General features: G+C 39.3%; 1 protein-coding gene across 13 annotated transcripts in view; it reads left to right on the forward strand.

The window, feature by feature from the left end:
- FGF14 (fibroblast growth factor 14) overlaps positions 1-18,233 on the forward strand; it is a 703,097-nt gene that overhangs the window by 67,411 nt on the left and 617,453 nt on the right. For 2 of the 13 annotated variants that reach the window (XM_030922300.1, XM_030922306.1), the window contains exon 1: positions 15,668-15,736. The exons of the other annotated variants lie outside the window; for them this stretch is intronic. The gene's annotated coding sequence lies outside the window, so the exon portion shown is untranslated. Of the gene's footprint in view, positions 1-15,667; positions 15,737-18,233 lie in introns of those variants that run through there. 13 annotated transcript variants of the gene reach the window in all.

Below are 18,233 nucleotides of genomic sequence, written 5' to 3' on the forward strand. Positions count from 1 at the left end.
CAAAGCTTTTGGGGGGTCTTCTTTTGTAAGTGTTGAGAAACTTATAAGTAAAAATTATTATTAATAACTGACATACTTAGACCTGTCAAGAAGGATGGTAACATTTCAACCAGCACTCGAGAGGAGACAGGTCTGCTGTGAGTTAGTCATCATCTGTGGATGATGTATTTGAGGACATGATGCACAGAAGTTGAATTTATAAAAAAAAAGTTGGTAAAGCTCTTTCTGGAGAAATCATGGATTGCAGCCTTAAATTCTGGGAAGATGGAATTTTCCCTTAGTTTTACAAACATGGCAGAAGGGATTCTCACTCCTGCATTTTTGGATTCTCATTAATGTTTCATACACACACAGAGTTAATAAAATCTCTGGTAATTAAAAATGCAATTTTAGATTTAAGATATATTTGTAAAATATTAACATACAATGGCATCTCAGAATGATGAGTGTTTTACTTCTGCATCATTTATGCATTTTCTTTGGGGAAATGGACTGTCAACTTTTTATTCCTACTTACTCTTTTTTCAAATGTTTTAATTTTTCTATTTATTGAAATAGAATGTGATCTTTAGGATCCACTGTCCTAGCACAGCTCTGGGAGTCTTAAAAAATTTTTTAAAAAGTTTCTCTTCTTTTCCTATCTCTACAAATTACAATCAGCCACCTAACATGCCCTTAAGTCGCTGGAACCCTACTGACTCTGCCATTTAGTGCAAAAAGGAGAAAAAGGAGACCAAGAAGTAAAGTTACTTATTCAAGGAGAATTTGGGCAGAGCTGCAACCAGAATTCAGGTCATCGTACCCTTAATTCAGTTCTTGCACAAATATTTATTGTGTTGGGTGCTGTGCTGATTGCTATTTCTGTGCCCTTTCTATTCCATTAAGCTGCCTGTCTGTCTCTGCTATGGGGAATTTACTCTATGGAAGTTTTTCCTTTCCATGGAGAAGCATTTTCTTAATGCACATTCTCTTCACATAAACTCAGTGGATCTCCTCACTTTCCTCATTTATAACATGAGGATGCTGTACTACCAATTCTAAAATTCTATAATTATCTTGTCTGTTCACCAGTTATGTATGAAAAATGCCTTTGAACCCTGAAAATCCTTCATTGTGCGTTCCACATAGCTTATGTTCATTATGCTGTGTTTTAGTTATTTTACTTCACCTTGTTCTTAAAGATGACACAAGAAATAATGCTGTAAATCAAGCCCCTTGGAGATGCAGTGCTCAAAGGAAGAGTGAAGTAATTTTAATCAGATGTTGACATTTTGCTTTAGGTCTCTTCACATGATTATAGTGGTTTTCTGTGCCTTGCTGGGTGGTATGTGCACCCGCACGTTAGGAGCATTGTGAACTGCTGTTCTCAGGGCCTAGCACAGTGTGAATGTACAATAATGAAGGCAAACATTTAACCAATACATGCAAGCTGATGATGCACACATGTGATGGAGTAGAACAGCATTTCCAATATGGGCCCAAGCTATTGGGATTATACCAATATCCATATTAAATTGCATAAGCTGAAACTATGTCTTTAGGGGCCTTGGGATATTAAAATATGAGAAAATGGAGCAGTTCAGAATTTAGTCATTAAAACGGCTTTGTACCTTTTGATCTGGGACAATGTAAAAGTGGCCATTCATTTGTTGGTTGTTTTCTGTGCCCCAAGGAATTTGCTGACTGCTTTATATATAACATTTTATTTACTTTAATAATTCTATGACATATTTTATTATCCACATTTTACAGTGGAGGAAACTGAATTGCAGCGAGGTTCAATGACATGTCCAAGCACCAAAGCTGCTGTTCAAATGGAGGATGATCTGATTCCAAAGCCCTGGTGTTAATTAAGCACTATGCTATAATTCTCTCACATCCATTCATTAATTTATTTACCACATACTTATTGGCATATTGCTATTTTAGATGCCAGAAAAATAGCAGAAAATAAAGTAGACAAAGAATCCTGATTTCATGGTGCTCTCCTACTTGTAGGGGGGAGACAGAGAGTGAGGAAATAAATACATGCATGGAATGTCACATGGTAATGGAAGCTTTAGAGGGCAGTGAAGCCATGAAGGGAGGAGGGAGTGAGGATCAAGTGTGTGGAGCTTGCAGTTTTGAGTAGTGTGGTCAGGGAGGCCTTGCCAAGAAAGTCACCTTGTAGCAAAGGCATGAACAGAGGTATAATTGAAATGGGAGTGAGGCCTGATTGAAACTTTATTGTATATAGCTAAAGAGAAACTGGAGGAAGAACTGGAAGGAGCAAGAATACAGGCAGCGTTTTGGAGTTAGGTGTCCCAAAATTAATCCTGTGTCAAGAGAGTGTGGGATTTTTAAAATGTTGTAAGACTTGAGATATTATAATATGATTAATTGGTAAAAGAAAATCGATGATGCAGGAGAGAGGGTTGAGAATTGCTATAGCAATGTTCTTGAGTAGGTGAGATGGGATGGGACCTGGTACAAAAGTGTCGGACTTGATCTTAGATGAGAACCGAGAAAACTGGTTCACAATAATGGGAAGGAAGGCAGAGGATAGGAGCACAGATGCTGGTAGGTGAAGAGAGGAACTTGTGGGAGTTGAGGGGATTCTCTTCTGCTTACTTCTATTTTCTCATTGTAAAGGCAAAATCAGATCTTGAGCTGAGAGTGCAGACGGGGAGGATCTGCTGAAATTCAGAGTGGAGAACAATACTGAATTGTCCTCTAGAAGAGGGTTGGAGCGGCAGAAACACATCTCTGCTGCCTCCCTGCCTGTTAACGTTAAGGGTCCAATTGGGGTTAGTGGTTGTGTGATCAGAGTGAGAATAACCGGTGTGATTGCGGGTTTAACTCGGGAAGTGAGCATGATGCTCAAGTCAGTTTCAGGATTCACAGATTAGTTGGTGAAAAGTTGGGTTTAAATGTGGTCAGGGTTTTGCCAGAACAGCATAATAAAGAGCTAATAATTATGAAATATAAGCTGGGAAATGAGGACATAAGATGGGGGCGAGTAAGGGCCATGGGAAGGGTGAGGAGATGAATGGATTGTACAGCATGGTAGGGTTAAGAGTAAAGGAGTAAGGTGGAAAACAGGAGGTGCTGGTCGGAGCAGGGGTGCTTGATAATGAGGTTATTCGGGAGATTCAGTCTTCTTCGATACAACCACAGTTCTGAGCAGCTGAAGTTCAGCATAGCACAAGGTTGGAGGAAAGATCCAAGGAACTGAAAGGCCACTATGAACTGAAAAGGGCAATCACTAAGGATTATTTTGAATATTCTCGGGTAGATTGATGATGAACTAAAAGTTGAAGAACTCCAACAGGGAAGGGAATGGTCAGCAGGTGGTTGTAATTCAGAGCAAGTGGTTGATGGGTTTTAAGGAAGTGACAAAGGTCTGCTCACATTGAGTCCTGCTCACAGGCAGTGCAGAAGTGCTGTAGGTCTTTCAGGAGGGGGAATGGAGAGAGATCTGGCAAAGAAGAACAAGGAGGCTTTTGACACTACTGTTGGGGTCATGTGGAAAAAAAGCAGCCTTCACTCACAGGGCTAAGAAGAAGCCAAATCTTCAGACGAGAGCCAGGTCTCAGCCTTGGAGCAAGAAGCTGAAGGGTAGAGTCAGATAAGTTGATCAAATAGGGGGTTGTAGCAATAGCCATGAGCTTTTGTACTAATAGCCATGAACTTTGATGTAAGCTCATGGGTATTAATGCAACCCTCTATTTGCTCAACTGAAGGTTGAAAGTGAAAGAACTTCAGCAGTTGGATCATAGCTGATAGGGCCAGAGAGGTGGATGTATAGAACCATATGGGGTGACAGTGTGAGAGGTCAGGAATGAACTGGAACTCCTGGGCTTCTTAAAAATGGAAAATAAACTTAGGCTGTAGGAGGCCTAGGGACATTATGGTGGTGAGGCTTGGTGTGATAAGGGGAGAGGAGAATGGGGGATTTGCCAAGAGCATGTAGGGCTTCAGGATTTTCCTATTCCTGCAAATAATGACATCAGTTTCACTGGAACACCAGACTATCTGGAATTCTCTTATAACTCCTGGAATATGAGCAGTGTTAGGGCTCCATCTTAATTTATACAAGATATTTAAGGAACTCATTTTCTTTATTTGTGAGGATGCTCAGCTATGAAAGTAGGGATTTTTTCCCCTTTACCAGTCTACATTATTGCTCCTCCTTCGTGTATCACACGATACAGCTATTCTAAGCATCCACAATGTACCAGGCAGTGCTCTAGAGCTTTACGTGTGGGAGTAGGTGGGAGCTCCATGAATGGATAGAATTCTTGCTTTGAGGAGTTCACAGTCTAGAGGGGCAGACTAATATTCTAGCAAATAACTACAAGGAGGATGGAAATCTGTGATTTATGTGGGAAAATAGAGGAGGTAGAGACATGTTTAGATGTCAGTTTTTCTAGAAATATGGGAGATAAAATAGTCTATCTAGAAGACAGATTTCACCCATTTTAGCCAGACCACAGAATTTTATAGCTACTTGCAAAAAATTTGATTTCTGCCCAGTTAGTGCTTTGCACAAGGTTTATACGTAGTTCATGTTCAGAATTTTTGATAAATAAGTAGATAAATAATAAATGTACTTATGAAGAACTTCAACCTTGAAGATGGTTAACTTGAATAAGTTGCAGATGTTTGTTTATGTTAAAATTCAAGTACAAAATGAAACAGTGAGACTTCACTGCCTTTCATTCCAGAAGGGAGAATGGAGAAGACCATTTGTGCTCTGGTTTGAGATAATAGGGAGACTCATGAGTTTTAGGCCACTTTCATTTTTTTTCATAGCAGTGAAGAGGAGACTCCTGTGATCCCGGATTCACATTCCAGCATTTATTCTAATTTTTTTTTTGTTGACCCTTCCACGTTCCTTTATCCTGCCTTTTGCTTATAAACCATATATATATATTTTTTTAAAATGAGTCCATTCTTGATATCCTTTTTGTTTGTTTGTTTTGGTTTTGGAGACATGGTCTCACTCTGTCAGATTGGGGTGCAGTGGTACCACCATGGCTCATTGCAGTCTCGACCTCCCAGGCTCAAGTGATCCTCTTGCCTCAGCCTCCCAAGTAGCTAGGGCCACGGGCGTGCACTGTCATGCCTAACTAATTTTTTAAATTTGTTTTTGTAGAGGCAGGGTCTCACTATGTTACCCAGTCTGGGCTCGAATTCCTGGCTTTGAGTGATCTTCTTGCCTTAGTGTCCCAAAGTGCTGGAATTATAGGCATGCCCAACTGATCTCCTGTGTTTTCACGATGGTAGTACAGTTGCCCTCTGTTAGATAAAAGAGATTTATATAAGTGATTTGGCCAAATCTATTTATTTGAATTAAGATAATTGTTTGGAGTTGGAGGCATCTCTTAGTAATTCAATGGATACTTGCCCTTGCATTGTATATTAGTGTAAGAGCTTATGTGAGATAACCATAATAATTTGTGCTGACTTTTAAGTGGTTTTATGTTGTTGTGTGCTGACTTGACCCCCTGCTCCCTGCCAAGTCACCTTGGATCATAACAGATATGTTGCAAACCAGCCAAATGTGAGAAGCTGTGTTTATAATTTTATATTAACATTAATGTTACTGAAAGTAAAGAAATAGGGACTTAAATAGTTTATGCAATTTGGAGGACCAGAAATCCCCCCCAGGTAGGCTGGCAGGCCATTACTTGGCATTTTTGAACTTTATTTTGATGACGATATCTTGAAATGTGATCATAGTTGCTGGGAATTTCTGTTTAACTTGTTTCAATTTGGGCTTTTGGGTTTTTTCTGTGTTTATCTTATGCTAGGTTGAACTATTATTACGGTTTAGCACATGAGCTGAATAGAACCCTCCCTTCAGGTTCAGTTTCTGTGGGGGAATAATTGGGGTTATCTTGATAGTTTCAAAATCATATTCTACTAGTTTATGTATGTTAGTTTTCATAATCTCTCTTTTTTAGTCACAATTTCCCGTATCTGAAACATTGATTTGCTTATATACGTTGATTTGCTCATATACATGTCCTTCCTTCCTTCCTTCCTATTTTCCTTCCATCCTTTTTTCCTTTTTTCCTTCCTTCCTTCCTTCTTTCCTTCCTTCCTTCCTCCCTCCCTTCCTTTTTTCCTTCCTTCCTTCCTATTTTCCTTACATCCTTTTTTCCTTCCTTCCTTCCTCCCTCCCTCCCTTCCTTTTTTCCTTCCTTCCTTCCTATTTTCCTTCCTTTTTTTTCTTCCTTCCTTCCTTCCTTCCTCCCTCCCTCCCTTCCTTCCTTCTTTTTCTCCTTCCATCCTTTTTTTTCCTTCCTTTCTCCCTCCCTCCCTCCCTCCCTCCCTTCCTTCCTTCCTTCTTTTTCTCCTTCCATCCTTTTTTTCTTCCTTCCTTCTTCCCTCCCTCTCTCCCTTCCTTCCTTCCTTCCTTCGTTCCCTCCTTCCTTCCATTTTGACCTATTTTCTTGTGTGCATGTTTCTTCTATCCCCCAAACCCCATTTCATAGCCAACTTATAAATAGATAAGTACTTTTTTCTTCCTTCAGCGATGAGGAAGTAGTGCTAAATATTTATACCATTCATTATTTATTTACCAATCATTAATATGTCCCAAGAAAAGAGTTTACAAGACCGAGGGAATCATAAGCAGGAGGTTGGTATTCTTCTTTTGGTTTTGATTTATTTAAATTGAACTTAGGCTATATAATAATTCTGTATAAGTTCAGACTAATTATACTGATAGTTTTATTTGCATTGTGCAGTTTGTCACTTTAGCATATTTAATGGTATTTTTCAATAAAATGTTTTGGCTGACATGTTTTCAGTCAAGAAATGTATTGTATTTGCATTTGATGCTTCGATTATTATTTCTGGATTTCTGGGCTTATTCTTTACAAATTTCATTTAGTTATTGAGGTTATGCTTTAAAATTTGAACTGAACAAGACTCATAGTGATCTGAATTCATCTCACATTTCAATTCTACAGGTAACAGAGATGATTAGTTTTCCTTTACTCTTAAAGATGCCCAATCAGAAGTGCTAGGCTATTTTGTTTGGTTTTGATTTTAAGCATCACCTATGTCCATTGGAGCAAGTATGAAAAAAATTATAGGCATTTAGGATTTATTGAACAAACACTTTTTGTTTGTTCACACTAGTCACAGTTTATATTCACCAGAGTACACCAGTGAACAGAAGAATGAAAACAAACACAAATGAAGGCACAAAAATCTGTGCCTTCATTGAGCTTACATTCATTTTGGACTAGACAGGAGGAAACAGACAAAATAAGAGAAAAACATGGCAGATAAGTAGAGCACATAGTGTGACAGAGGATGGTAGTGTTAGAAGCAAAATAAACCTTAGGTAACTGGGATCAGGATTACTGAAGTGTGATGAGGTTGCAAATTTAAATTTTAAATTGTAAGGACCGTGCAGGCCTCTTGAAGGAAGGAAGGGCCTTACCCATGATACATGTCAGATGACAGAATTCCAGGCAGAGGAAACAGCCTGTTAGTATGCCTCTTTGCACATTCAAATAATACCATCGCAGCCATGATGGCTGAGTGGTGTGCACAAGAGCGTGTGATAAGACGCAAGATCAGACAGAAAATGATAATCAAAAGGAATTACAGTCTTTGAATGGCCCAATGCAATATTGTAAGGACTGTTGGTATTGTTTCTTCTTAATAAAAAGAGAGAAAATTAATTTCATAATAATGCTTTTCTAAATTTTTTTTCTTCTGTTGATGACCTTGATCTAATTGGATGATCTCTATTTCTTTTCAAAATTCTTTGAAAAAAATAATTCCAGATTTGATTAAAAACCCAAGATAATTTTTTCATCTTTTCTTTGGGATCCTCTATTCTTTGTTTCTGTAGGCTAATATTTGACACCTGTTTGTAGAAGTCTGGTCCCATCTCTTATTTTCAGGCTCCTTCCATTTCTGTTGAGCATTTTCTCTTTGATGTGCTATGATTGCAAGGATCTGTTCCTCTTTTTTTAAAAAAATCTTTTGATGGTGCTGTGTGTGCATGTGTATGTGTATGCTTATAATATTGAATTGAGAATCACAGTAAAGTTTTTAAAAATTCACTTTCAACATTTCCAAAATTATCAAAGAAAAAAACCAACAAATATCAATTAATGGTTAGCAGGTAATATGGCACAGTGAAAAGAGGGTGAGTTTTAAGGAGTTATTATTTAAATGTATTCACATTTGTAACGTGTTTTGAGCACACAGATCTTCTCATATAAAAATGCAAAATCTGTCTTTAATGGAGAAAAACAAACTGCAAATGGGCCAGACACCTCACCTTATTAGCCTTAGTTTCCTAATATGTAAAACAAAGTTAATAACAGTTACCCTATTGTTGTGGGGATTGGAGATCATGTCGCCTGACACCAGTGATAATTATCCTCCCAGGAACTGACATTTTTTGAGGGCCTGCTCTGTTCTAGCCATTGTGTCAAAGCTTTGCATGCATGATCTAATCTAACCACTAGCATGAAAACTCCACAAGGGGTGGGAAGAAATCTATGGGATTGTTCACTATTGCATCTCAGGATGCGTAGGGCCCAGCATGTATTAGACATTGAAGACCTATGTGTTGAATGAGTGAAAAGAAATGCCTCATTTTACAGATGAAGAAACTGAGGCATGGTGAGATTAGATAAATGACTCAATGGACACACTGAATAAATGGTAGAAACAGAATTTGAACCCAGTCAGTCTAACCCTAGTGACCAAGCTCTTCATCACAACACGTATGAGGCTCTTATTAGTGTTGTGTGGAGGGCACTAGAGAGAGGCTTCTCTCCCTCCATTCCTGAAGCCCACAGCTGCTTCTCTCCACTTTTATCTTAGAGTTAGGATATGGGATTAGTCACACTGAATTCTATAGCTATGATTATTGTCCTTGAGTGTAAAACTATTATCATAGCTTTCTTTTCCCCATAAAATCAGACAAGGATATATTTGGTAATGCCTCCAGATGTGTACCTGTGCTCACATACAACAGTACATGTACAGCAATACACATACACATACCCCTGCACGTTGGGATCCTTTACAGAGTCCTCTGATGTATAACATTCTGTTAAGCAGCAGTTTGAAGGCTTAATGAAATAATCACTGACCTGAACTAAATTTGTTTCCTTTAGTTGTACATTACAAGTGGGAGAGCAGCAAATTAATCTCAGAACCTGAATTCAAATCTCCCATGAGCATGACATTTTATTGCTACTAGGAGGTTAACTTAATTCCAATTTGTTCTTAATGATTCATAGCATATTGATTATTGTAGGTTATTTATCTTTTCAAGGCTCAAAGGTTAAAAAATGTAGAGGGAAGTCTGGTAAAACCTTACTGCTATGTTCACAGAGGAGCCAATCAAGTTTTTAAAAAGACAGGACTCGGCCGGGCGCGGTGGCTCAAGCCTGTAATCCCAGCACTTTGGGAGGCCGAGGCGGGTGGATCACGAGGTCAGGAGATCGAGACCCTCCTGGCTAACACGGTGAAACCCCGTCTCTACTAAAAATACAAAAAACTAGCCGGGCGCGGTGGCGGGCGCCTGTAGTCCCAGCTACTCGGAGGCTGAGGCGGGAGAATGGCGGGAACCCGGGAAGCTGAGCTTGCAGTGAGCCGAGATGGCGCCACTGCACTCCAGCCTGGGCGACACAGCGAGACTCTGTCTCAAAAAAAAAAAAAAAAAAAAAAAAAAGACAGGACTCTTGGTAAATTTAATCTTGATTACTACACACATGATATGATTTCAGTTTGGCTCTGAGATAAGCTTTTGATCTTTACCAATGTCATAACAATGCCTTTCAAATGGTGAAACCAGTCTTTTATGTATTTATTGGTTAGGCAACTTATATGAAAATTATAAAACAGACGTTAATGAAATTCAATTAGCATACTTCATCAATAACAAAGACAGGAAACAAAATAAAAAGAAGTTAATGAACTATAGAAAATATGATCTTATAAATCCTTTATAACTACATATAATCCTGATTTAATCTGAGGCCTCAGAATTCCAGGTATTCTTAGAGAAATCTGTGACTAATGCAGCTGAGTAGGTCTCAAACTGACATGGAACAATTTTTCTCAGTGTTTCTCATATACTGCGATGTGTCAAATGCTGACACTGTATTAACAATAATTTATAAATTGACATTGCAGCAACTTTTTGAACCTTACACTTGGGCAAAAATGGAAACAAAAACCACTGGAGTCAATACTAACTAAATTTATGTTATGAGCAGAAACCACAGGGCTTCTGTTTCTCCTTTACGCTGTTTGCCAGGTTAAGAAATGTTAGAGTAAGGATCAATTTGTGAGAAAAGCAAGGATCAAAAAGGTTAAAGTAGGAGACTTCTTTAGCTTATAATTTGTTTTGTTTTCAATATCACATGGCAACATTTTTTTTTAAATGTTAAGTTTGGTGATAGACTGGAAGAGGTAGAGATGGGACAGGACACGAATGGGTGCGTATTTGTTTCTATAATAGGGATGTGGAATTAGAACACATATTATAATGCGTGTTTTAGAAATAATTTAGACACACTTGAGTATGAAGCTACAAATGTATTCATCCTCTGAAATCCTAAAAGTTCTATGCGACCCTGTGTTTTACGTTGTTTTTGCCAAGTCAACGAGGATAATTGTACCAAAAGGAAATCACTCAGAAGACAGAGAAAGAGCTACTGAACCACAACTTTATTGATAAGTATGAGAAGACTTCAAATTTAAGACGAAGTTTTGGATAACTTTTTAAGGATTATGTGCCTCTTAGGAGTCCAATCAATAGTCACTGAAGTGCTCTATCTTCCTAAATGCCCATGACTCACCACCAGCCATTAAAATCATGGCAGTTATGGAATCACCAAAAGCTTCAGGGATAAATTATACATTGGTGTTGTGACAGACAGGCCTAATAGGTCTTTCCCAGCAGTAGTAAATATGTTCCTGCACTCTATGCCAAGGTACATTTTATTGACTTCCTCTGATAGATACCATGGTGAAGCCTTAGTCTTGGTAGTAAAAGATGTCTCCGTTTAAAGATGCTTCATGGCAAGCATTAAGCCACTGAGTTAACTGCTCAAGAAGTTCATGGCAATACTCTGCACATCTTAGCATGACATTTAGAAAGCAATGTGTAGGTGTGTTTAGTCAAGCAATGCTGAAGCTCTTCCTAGAAGGCCAATCTCCAGCCCATTAGTTTTTCATTACAGTGACTGCTGGAAGGAAAAGGGCTCGTGAACCACCCTCCTTGTGTTCCATCGTTTGGGTGCCTCTCTCCAATCTCACCCTTCCTAGGCTCAATCTAATCCTGTCTGGGTCAAACCACTCTGGCTTGAATTTGACTTAGGAAATTTGGTCTGCTCTCGGTACAGAGCTGAAAAACATTTAAATGTCACTTTCTACCTTTGGGTTTGAAGACAGTTAAAATGGGACATTGGCAGGGGGTGCTAAGTTAATCTGAACCAATCAGTCAGGATAAACCATGATTCTTTATTAGTTATGGAATCACAAACTACTGAGAATTGATAGAGTCATCATGTACTTAATGCTCCTGATTATGAGCCAGATGTGGAATCTAGTTTTGTTGTATTTGGTATGCCCTACCCAAATTTAGAAAACACATTAAGACCCAATCAAAATTAGTGAAATGTAAGCAGATTTTAGCAGTATGTCCCTATTCAGTTACCGTTGCTTGTAATAATCTCACATGCATGCAAACATGCTTTAAAAAATAGAGTGTGGAAAAGTCTACTAACAAGAATTTATCAAAAATTTCCAATAATTAGCACTTTAAAATATATGAATAAATGAAAATTTGTGTTTATAATGACCCTGGGAAGCATTATGTTTCAAATGCATATATTCTATATGTTGCATTGTTAAATACTTATTTTTTGCATTACGATTCTTTGAGAATTGCAAATTATATAGTAACTCCATATATGGAGTTACATGGTAATTTCAAGTTAATCAAAATGCCATACCATATTATTTATTGACTACCATGGAAATTAAAACAGTCCATTTCACTTGAATTTCCAGCACTTAACTGAAAGCTTTTTAGAGCTATAGCTTTCAATTCAGTCATTTTATTGATAAAAAATGTGCTCTATAGCAAAGAAGGGGTCTGTCCAAGGATATATAGAAGTCTGGCAGTCAAGGAGACACTGTAGTCTAGCCTCCTGACTTGCAAATTGGTGCCCTTACTTCTACAGCATGTCAGGCAGGAATCAGACATTTCAATATTTTTGAATGGCCAAAACTTCTCTACCTATTAACTGTACCAGCTACCCAGGTTATAAATTGAGCCCACATTAGAGAGAAGCTATTTTGAATGTAGCCATACTGTTCCTGTTGGGAGTCTGTTTTATGTAGAGTTGGCTAAGAATTTAGTGTGAAAGGTGAATGGGAGGGACAAAGGAAACAGGAAATGAGGTATTTCTCCTTAAAGAGTTCACAATGATCATTCACTATCTATTCTCCTATCTTATGTTACTATTTTTCAGCTTTTGACATAACATGCACCATCTTTAGCCCCATTCAAGGGAATATGTAGGTGAGTAGATAGATGCTGCTCAGCTGTATCTCCATGTGCCTCTAGGGAGGTCCTCCCAGATTGGCTTTCAAAGAGCACAAACTCCTAGGGGAGGAACTACCTTGCCTCCAACCTCTAATTGTGAACCAGCAAACCAGATCCCTTTCCTTTAAGACTGTATGACAAAATAAGTCTCCAAAACAGGAGGAAATGGGAATGAAAAAGAACACTGAAGAGGAACTTGGTCTAGTCATCATTTTCCCTAGGATAACTCCAGTCCCACAGCAGAGACTCAGGATGCAATCATATGGCAACTCCAGGGCAGCACCAGCTGAATGCATGCCTGGGAGGTGCAGGGTCAGGAGGCATCAAGCTTGTCTCCACCTGGGTGAACACAAGGTTGCCTGAAACTTTGACCATTGATTTTTACCTTTGCTGACTTGTGAAGTCTCATGAGGGTCATTTTGTTTGTTTGTTTGTTTGTTTTGAGTTTACAAGGTTCTTTCACATAAACTCTTTAATTTTACGCTCATGCTTTGGGTAATAGAACTCATTCTTTCCAGTTTTGATCAGTGGCAGGACTGGGACTCAAATCTAGGACTCCTGATTATCTCCCGAACTCTTATCGTGTGCAGTCCCCTACAGCTGCGGCTTTGGGAACACACACACGCACACAGAGGCACATGCATGCATTTTGAAAATGGAAACTATATAGGTGTGTATCTTTCCACAGAAATACTATGGTAGGTATTTTCAGAAACAACACCAACAATATGCTCCATAAATTTGGAATCTGTAGTTCCATGATTATTTGGGGATATCAACAAAGTGGCTTTCGTCAGTATGCATGTGCATATATATGAATATACACATATATACATACATGTATATATAGCATTTGGCACATCTATGTCTATATCATCTCTATTATATATTTCATCATCTACATATCAGTCACTATCTTAGCTAGTGCCAGGTGCTCCAAAAATGCACAGTGGTTATCAGCATAAGCCGATAGAGTTAATTGTTTTAGCGTTAATGGAAGAACACAAGCGACCTGTCATTTGGCTGAAGTACTGAGCAACTTCTTTACATTCAGACTTTCCTGACACTGCTTACATTTAAGTAGCAACTGTAAGGTGTCACAGCTGGTCTGGCCCCTAGCAGTGACAGCAAAGTTGTTATTGTATCCCCTGGCTGCATGATGCATGCAATTGGTGGCCTCCCTCCCACTGGCCATGCCTCACCATAGGGCAGCCATGCTGTGTGGTGTCTGCACCGCTGTGTGCTGGTGAGGGCAAGCCCCAGAGAGGGATGGGGGAAGGCAGGAGGCTTGGGACTTACAGGACCGAATTTCCAAGTTTTCTGGGAAATTTTCAGAGGTTGTTGATGGCATGTACCTAAGCAGAGCAGGGAGTGTGTTCCCCAGTCCAAGTGTGCAATTGCCAACCTTTGCCAACTATGATTAGACATGGATTCATGCATCTAAATTCAGTCCATCATTTGCATATGTAATTAATTATAATATGGTTAGTTCTTTCTGGTCTCCCTTTCCTATAAATTGAATTACTCAGGGACTCTCATATGACACTAAAATCTTTTTAAAAAGTACACATGACATTTTGAAGGATAAGACTAACTGCTATTTATAGCACCCCGGCTTCAAATTCAGAGCCTTCTGCTGTGATCAGACAGCGAGGAGTGTCTTCGTCTTTCAGCAAGCAGCCTCAGAAAGCTCCCAGCAACGGCTTCTCTCCTCACTAGTCTTCAGTGCTCAACGGTGGTCATGAAAATCATACCACCCCAAGTCAGAGACTTCTTCACTGGCACTCAGAAAGGATGATTCACTCATGCATTCATTTATTTAACTCATATGTGTATTGAGTACCAACCTACTGTGTGCCAAACCCAGTCTCAGATGATCTACAGGTAGCCATCAATGTTATTCCTGAAGTTATGGGTTGAAATGTGCCCCCTCAAATTTATGTGCTGAAGTCCTAATCCCCAGAACCTCAGAATATGACCTTACTTGGAAATTCTGTTGTTGCAGATGTAATTAGTCATGATGAAGTCATACTAGAGTAGGGCAGACCCTTCACTGAATATGACTGTGTCCTTACACACAGGGGAAATTTATACACAGATAGGGACTCAGAGAGAATGCCAGTCGAAGAAGGTACAGATCAGGGTGATAATTCTACAAGCCAAGGAAAGCTGAAGACAGGCAGAAAAATCACTAGCAGCTAGGAAAAGATGTGGACCAGAGTCTCCCCCCAAGTTCTCAGTAGTCCACCCTGCCAACACTTTGATCTCAGACTTCCAGCCTCCAGAGCTGTAAGACAATACATATCTATTGTTTAAGCCATTCAGATGATGGTGCCTTGTTACAGCAACCGAGGACACAAATACATCTGAGTGCCCAGTTTGGGTTGGGTGGGTGCTCTAAGGCTGAGGATACGCGGTTGGGACCCCCTGCAGCCAGCAACTCCCATGGCACCCAGGGTGTTCCCTATGTGGGTAGAGTTCAAACTGAATTCTGGCTCCTTCCAGAGGTTTAGATCTTCCCACTGCTTCGCCCTAAATGTCTGCAGGAGTGCTAAGGTATTGATCCTCTCAGCCTTCAAGATACTTGGGAAAGACCCAGGTGACTGGGGCCTTCAACTCCCTCCATTTACTGAAAATGCCAGATACTATTATCAGTTTTTTCAGATATGATGGTAACATAATGAATAAACCCTAGTACAAGCAACCAAAAATTAAAAAGCAAGCATGACTGGGGCCAATGTTGAGTTTCACGGACCTTGGGTGAGGGCCCAGGCACAAGGTAGCGTCAGACTTTGATGTGGCTGATGTCTGTGGTCTTGAAATTGTTGTAGTAGGCCAGATTGTGGAAAGGGTGGATTTATCTGAGTTGGACTCTAAATAGGGCAACTTACTGAAAGGCGCTGGCAGGAACCAAGCAAAGGTTTCCACGTGGTCAAACTGGACTTTTGCAGTCTGGCTGCTGCCCAGTGTGTGGGAGGGGGACAGGAAATCCGTCTCTTAACAGAAGGCCAAACAGGCAAGTTGTCACATTTGGTAGAAGCCAGAAGGGGTGGGATGTTCCCTCCCCAGCAGTGCAGGGAGGGGCAGATCCTGTCCAGGACTGAGGGATCTGCTGCTCTCCTTGGTTCTCAGCTTACTCAAGCCTCTCAAGTATGTTAAAAATTTGGTCCTATATTTTGGGACGTGTTTAGAAAAAAAAAAACAAAGGTTTAAAAACCAGAATGGCCGGGTGCGGTGGCTCAAGCCTGTAATCCCAGCACTTTGGGAGGCTGAGACGGGTGGATCACGAGGTCAGGAGATCGAGACCATCCTGGCTAACACGGTGAAACCCCGTCTCTACTAAAAAATACAAAAAACTAGCCGGGCGAGGTGGCGGGCGCCTGTAGTCCCAGCTACTCGGGAGGCTGAGGCGGGAGAATGGCGTGAACCCGGGAGGCGGAGCTTGCAGTGAGCTGAGATCTGGCCACTGCACTCCAGCCTGGGCGACAGAGCGAGACTCCGTCTCAAAAAACAAACAAACAAACAAAACAAAACAAAAAACCAGAATGTCTCAAAGCTATAGAGAAATAATGCATTCATTTGTATTTAAGTGATATAATTTATAACAGAGACAGGAGCAGAAAACCAGGAGAAAGGATGAAACATTCTTAACTCCTTCTTCAATGTGTGTAAATGAGGAAGGAAAATATCAATTGGTTCATAATATCCATATATATATTTAATTCCTCTTGTTTTTGGGGATCTGTTTTTCCTAATAATTATTACCACTATACAGAACGCAGGTGGGAATAAAGGAGTAACGAAAGAATATAAATTACTGAATTTATCTTGCAAATGTTTTTGTATTGTTCAGATTCTTTACTTCTAGAAAAGATCTTAAGAATCTTACTCAGAACCTTTTTATTCTTATTTTATCACAAAGCTAGTGACTATGTTGCATAAATTAGTGGCCTCTTGCAGATTAAATGTAGCAAGCAGTTAGGGTAGGATAAGTGGGTCCGTGCTAGAGGCAGGCATACTGACATCAGTAAGGTGCGTGTCTGTATCACATGTCTGAGAAGGTAAATGATGAAGTGAAATGAATTAATTAATGGAAAATAGCCTAAAAATGGAAAATGGCCTAAAAAAACTGTACAAGCAAAAGAAGTATCATGAGTATCATGAGACTAATTTGCTACATGTCAGAGCTACCATTCCGCATCTCAATCATCCTGAAAGATGCCAGTGTTTAATATCAATAAGCATGATGATTACTCTGAGAATGGATCACATTATTTTTACTGTAATTTCTCAGATGTTCCAGAGGTTGTCTGATTAACCGTGCAAAAAAGTAGTTACTATTTTCAAAAATTCTGATTTTTACGGAGGTCTGTTTCAGGACATCTGAACAAAAAGGTTAAAGTCTACAATAATACCATGGCTGAAAAACTACATACCAGTATTTGTAGTATTTTATATGCATATATATATATACACATACACATACAGAGATAGTTCAAGAGAGTGATTCTAGGCAATTTGTAAATGTGTTTTAAGTTGTCCTAAGTGGTTCTAAAGATTTTAACATGTTAGTTTCATAGTCAACTTGCACGATATGTGGGATTTCTATGTGCAAGATATTCTCCCGTTTAAAAACTTATTCATTTATTTTTAATCGATAATAATTGCATGTATGTATGGGGCACAGTGTGATATTTTGCTCTATGTATACATTGTAGAAAGATTCAGTTGAGCTAATTAATGTATCTGTCACTCCATCAACTTACCACATTTTTGTTGAATGTTCAACCCTTGATATGCATGTTGAGAGACTATTGTTGGTAACATTGCTTTTGACATGTCCCACAACTGATCGTATGTAACATGATAGTGTGCCTTGAAAACTTGGTTGAGTACTGTGGCAGAAAGGTCAGGATTTTAGGATTTGAGAAAGTTAAATTTTTCTCCAGGCACAAAGCTTATCCTTCTGTTAAATTCTGTTATTTTGCGGTCTTCTGGGTTTAATATGGGACTCCAAGGGGGCTCCTAGTTTAGACCCTTGCCTCCTGGCAGGACATATTTTCCCCTAATGAGACAGCACTGGCCGAATGCTTTCTTATTCTCTGTCCAGTGTAGCTGTGGGATTACACAGGGTTCATTATGCACCCAACTAGTCATGTCCTAGTTTCTGCTCTTTTGCAGTGCTGGTATATTCATGAAAGAGTGTAATGTAATATACGACAAGTTTTTTTTTTAATATCTTGGGACATTGTAAAAAGGAGTAATTTGCTAGAAAGGTAAGAAGAGGGAATTAAAGCTTCAATAAATCTGTGTTAGGCTCACTGCCTTGCTGTATTTGAGGTCTTACCTAGTTTATTTCAAGCTTGGGGTTCTCCCTAAGGTACACAGGACCCAAGCTGATATATTTCAGATGCAATAATATTTGGGACAGAAAATTCCAACTCTTGTTTTGTGAAATGCTAGGGGATCCTCAACTATTTCAAGAAGGATTACAAGACAGCTAAAAGGCAAATGCATTTTAAAATTACTTTAATGAACTAACCCATGCTGTTGAGTTCCCTTTTTTGCAGTATTGGGTTATGACCCAAACTGTGCCAAATACAAGGCATTTAAACACAAATGGTTCATAGTACTGGCTCTCAGGGAA

This window comes from Rhinopithecus roxellana, chromosome 18 (genome assembly GCF_007565055.1).
Source record: "Rhinopithecus roxellana isolate Shanxi Qingling chromosome 18, ASM756505v1, whole genome shotgun sequence".
NCBI classification, from domain to species: domain Eukaryota; kingdom Metazoa; phylum Chordata; class Mammalia; order Primates; family Cercopithecidae; genus Rhinopithecus; species Rhinopithecus roxellana.